A 5396-nucleotide genomic window follows, 5' to 3' on the forward strand; every position below is an offset into this window, starting at 1 on the left:
ATATATATATATATATATATATGATATATGATTTTTTCCTATCTAATTAATGTAAAATATCTAAAAATTAAATAGTCGACTGTTACCTATAAACTGAAAAGACTCATAAATTATGTCATTTAACACCTAGAAAGCCCAAAAGTCATCATTTGAAATATAAGAAAGAATCGCACTGTTGGCTCATCCAATGCATTATGTCGATTTTTGTGTTGTTCTGGAGTTGCACCATGGTCGACAGGCAAATTTTTATTTTATATTTTTCAAAATCTAATCTAATTGAAAATCTAAATCTAAAATAGTTATAAAAATGTGAACTAAGAAATTGGACTTGGAACTTCTTGAACTAAGAAATTCTAGAAATTAGATATGAACTTGAATTTTTGTAGGATTTTAGAACATTAATTAGGTTGTAAACTTTAGAAATCTTGAATTATTGTAGGATTTTAGAACTTTAGAAATTTTGAATTATTGTGGGATTTTAGAACTTTAAGTTGAGAACTTTAGAACTCTTGAATTATTGTAGGATTTTAAACTTTAGGTTGTGAACTTTAGAAATTTTGAATTATTGTAGGATTTTAGAACTTCGGGTTGTAAACTTTTAGAAATCTTGAATTATTGTAGGATTTTAGAACTTAAAGGTGTGAACATTAGAGAACTTGAATTTTTGTAGGATTTTAGAACTTCATACGGTTGTGAACGTTAGGAATCTTGAATTATCGTAGAATTTTAGAACTTTAAGTTGTAAACCTCAGAGAACTTGATTTTTGTAGGATTTTAGAACTTTAGGTTGTGAACTTTAGAAGTCTTGAATTATTGTAGGATTTTAAACTTTAGGTTGTGAACTTTAGAAATCTTGAATTATTGTAGGATTTTAAACTTTAGGTTGTGAACTTTAGAAATCTTGAATTATTGTAGGATTTTAAACTTTAGGTTGTGAACTTTAGAAATCTTGAATTATTGTAGGATTTTAAACTTTAGGTTGTGAACTTTAGAAATCTTGAATTATTGTAGGATTTTAAACTTTAGGTTGTGAACTTTAGAAATCTTGAATTATTGTAGGATTTTAAACTTTAGGTTGTGAACTTTAGAAATCTTGAATTATTGTAGGATTTTAAACTTTAGGTTGTGAACTTTAGAAATCTTGAATTATTGTAGGATTTTAAACTTTAGGTTGTGAACTTTAGAAATCTTGAATTATTGTAGGATTTTAGAACTTTAGGTTATGAACTTTAGAAATCTTGAATTATTGTAGGATTTTAGAACTTTAGGTTATGAACTTTAGAAATCTTGAATTATTGTAGGATTTTAGAACTTTAGGTTATGAACTTTAGAAATCTTGAATTATTGTAGGATTTTAGAACTTTAGGTTATGAACTTTAGAAATCTTGAATTATTGTAGGATTTTAGAACTTTAGGTTATGAACTTTAGAAATCTTGAATTATTGTAGGATTTTAAGTATTATTGTAGAATTTTAGAACTTTAAGTTATGAATTTTAGAAAACTTGAATTTTTGTAGGATTTTAGAACTTTAAGTTGTGAACTTTAGAGAACTTGAATTTTTGTAGGATTTTAGAACTTTAAGTTGTGAACTTTAGAGAACTTGAATTTTTGTAGGATTTTAGAACTTTAAGTTGTGAACTTTAGAGAACTTGAATTTTTGTAGGATTTTAGAACTTTAAGTTGTGAACTTTAGAGAACTTGAATTTTTGTAGGATTTTAGAACTTTAAGTTGTGAACTTTAGAGAACTTGAATTATTGTGGGATTTTAGAACTTTAGGTTGTGAACTTTAGAAATCTTGAATTATTGTGGGATTTTAGAACTTTAGGTTGTGAACTTTAGAAATCTTGAATTATTGTGGGATTTTAGAACTTTAGGTTGTGAACTTTAGAAATCTTGAATTATTGTGGGATTTTAGAACTTTAGGTTGTGAACTTTAGAAATCTTGAATTATTTTAGGATTTTAGAACTTTAGGTTGTGAACTTTAGAAATCTTGAATTATTTTAGGATTTTAGAACTTTAGGTTGTGAACTTTAGAAATCTTGAATTATTTTAGGATTTTAGAACTTTAGGTTGTGAACTTTAGAAATCTTGAATTATTTTAGGATTTTAGAACTTTAGGTTGTGAACTTTAGAAATCTTGAATTATTTTAGGATTTTAGAACTTTAGGTTGTGAACTTTAGAAATCTTGAATTATTTTAGGATTTTAGAACTTTAGGTTGTGAACTTTAGAAATCTTGAATTATTTTAGGATTTTAGAACTTTAGGTTGTGAACTTTAGAAATCTTGAATTATTGTAGGATTTTAAACTTTTGATAGTGAACTTTAGGAATCTTGATTTATAGAATTTATGAACTAATTATTAGGTTGAACTTTAGAAATCTTGATAAAATATAGTCTTTATGAACTATTTGTAATTTTAAAATGAATTTTTTGTAATTTTGAAAGACTTTATAAGTCTTTAAATTGTGATTTAGATATTTTTGAATGTTAATTTAAGTTTGTTGTTTTATATTTTGTGTAGCTTCTTTATAATGTTTTGTGTTTGATTGGAGCTGAACTGAATTGAATTGCTTTTGCAGGTGGGCAGCAGAAACTTAGCCAGTTTCTGCTGTCAAAAAAATTGCAGAAAAAGCGATGGACAGGGTGGTTTTGTCCATCGCTTTTTTGGATTTTATTTTTTTAAAATCCCAGAAAAGCGACGGACAGGGTCCTTTAGTCCGTCGCTTTTTTTAATTTTATTTTTTTAAAACCCAAAAAAGCGATGGACAGGGTCCTTTAGTTCGTCGCTTTTCTGGATTTTTCAAGTTTTATTTCCAAAAAAGCGACGGACGGCATCACACTTTTCAAAAATAAATAAATATATATATTATTTTTTTAAAAGCGACGCAGTCCATCTCTTTTGGAAAAGCGTCGAGCCAAAAAGCGACGAGATTGATTGCGTCGCTTTTGGCCAAAAAAGCGACTCAATCCGTCGCTTTTTTCCGTCTTTTTTTGGCAGTTTTTTAGTAGTGTAATTTCTTTGGACAAAAGCATTGTTACTTGAATGTAATTAATTCTATTTATCCTATTTTTAATTATTGTTTTGGTGATTTATTAATATGTTATTTTGACTAATAATAATATTTTTGGTCTCCACAGGACGTGAAGTTTTATAGAATGACTTTCTTGGTGCAAAATGCAAATATTGAAGTATCAATCATCTATTTTATGTTTCACACTTTTGCCACCATTGTAAATTCTTAAGTTAATCTCAACCATCGTCAGAAATTCATTAAAAATTGTAGGTTCATAAATTACGAGTTTTACTTTATTAGATCATATGTATCAATAAAATTCTTTAAAAGAACTTATATATAATGGCATTGGCAGAGGAGCGACAAGAAAATAGAAAAATATGTAATTTTTTTAATATAAAAATGGAGAAATTAGAAATTTTACTACTAAGAATGGTGTTCCATCTTGAATATTTAATGAATCGCAAGAGGAGGGAGCATACTCAACCTCATTATGGGTGCTTTTGAATTTGAAGACTAAAAGTATTTGTTTAAAAGGGGTTGTTTGGTGTATTACAACTTTCTCTACATGCGAAATTCGGGGAAGGAATGAACCACAAGAGTTTATTGCATGTGGTTTGTCTTACATTTCTGCAAGAGGCTATTTTCATGACTTGAAACTGTGAAAATGTGCAATTCATAAATATTTATAATTATTCAAATATTTAGGTATTAAAAAGAATACTTATTCATAAATCCAGTAAAGCTTTTTATAACCGCGCTTCGTGCGGTTACGTTTACTAGTTCATATATAAATTACATGACTTTGGTATGAGATCAAATACCCAAAATAAGCAAATCAATGGAAGGGCTTAAAAGTTTCTTTACTGCACACTTGCTTCTATCTTGAAGACGATGAAGAGATTAGGAGGTATTTAAAAAAAATTAACTTTTTAAAAGATAATCTCATGAAATAACAAAATAATTATTTTAGTCAAACTAAAAAGTTGTTTAGTAAAAACGTAATAAGTGGAGTGTGATTAACTTACCGATTTTAGCTAATTTTGATTTTAAAATCACCTACTCAAAATCATTTTAAATGTTAACTAAATACCAAATTAAATTTTTAAAAAATGATTAAAAGCATATTTGACTAATTTTAAGCCAACTCGACACCCTCTTAAGTCTCTTTTCTGATGCATCATTAGAGTTCTGCACATATTAAGGGCCCGTTTGACCATAGATTTTCCAAATAAAATTTGGGAAAAATTTTGGCAAATAATGTTGGTCCATATAATTTGTCATTATTTGGCAATTTTTTTTTGGCAAATATCCCAAATTCTCAAATTGTCACTCCCCAAGCCTACACCCTGGGCGGGACTGGCACTAGAGAACCATTGCTGGCCTCAAGCGAATCTTTGGCCTGACTTACTTACTCAGCGGAAGACTTGTTCCGCTTAAACATAAGAAAGAGAATCCAAATACAAGATAACTCAACAGTCTCAAAACTAAACTCAGAATGTTTCAGAAATCAACATTTAAATTAGCCAAAGTGGCAACTCAAATCTGAACATAAGTCAATAACAAGATAATGATGAATGAACTAACATCTGACTGTCTATCTATGAAGCCTCTAACAACTGAGATGGATGTTGGGACGAGACTCACGACATCCTAATGAACTATCTAATACTGAAAGCAATAAAAAGGGATCCTCCGGAAAGCAAGGAGGCTCACCACAAGACTCTGAGTGCTCAACTGGATCAATGATGCGCTAGATGCTGATTCTGGTTACATGTGTCTGCATCATAAGAAGATGCAGGCCAAATGACATCAGTACATTGAATGTACGAGTATGCGAGGGGAATTCTAAAACAAGACATAAGCTTGAAAGGAACTGAAGTAACTTACCTTGGCTTAAAACTCAACTACTGATTTTCATTATAAAAGCAGTGTAAATAAATGTAGTATAAAGAAAAGCTTTAAAACATGGTTTTCAACTCTGTGTATTTAGAAATACAATAATAACTCTGTATGTATGCAAAGATACAATATGAACTATGTTTGTATATGAAAATACAAATATTTCTGATGTATATAAAAAATACAAAATACTGGTGTGGGAGTTTCTCTAACCGACAATCATCACTTAAGAGCTATCGTGATGATACAACGTCTTGCCTACGCTGCCAGAACTATCCTATACTTTGCCGTCATATAGAACGTCTTTAACTAATTGGATCCACTAGTCTATGCTAATAAGCACTAAGGAGTCATCTAAAAGTATGACCCTTTTCTATCCATGATGGCTATATGGTTTATGGCGCCTCGAAGTTCTATGAACTCCCCCCCATATCGGTGCTCAATACTACTCCCAAAATATAACTAGCTCATATGTT

The sequence above is a fragment of the Solanum tuberosum genome, unplaced genomic scaffold (genome assembly GCF_000226075.1).
Source record: "Solanum tuberosum cultivar DM 1-3 516 R44 unplaced genomic scaffold, SolTub_3.0 scf00672, whole genome shotgun sequence".
Lineage (NCBI taxonomy): Eukaryota > Viridiplantae > Streptophyta > Magnoliopsida > Solanales > Solanaceae > Solanum > Solanum tuberosum.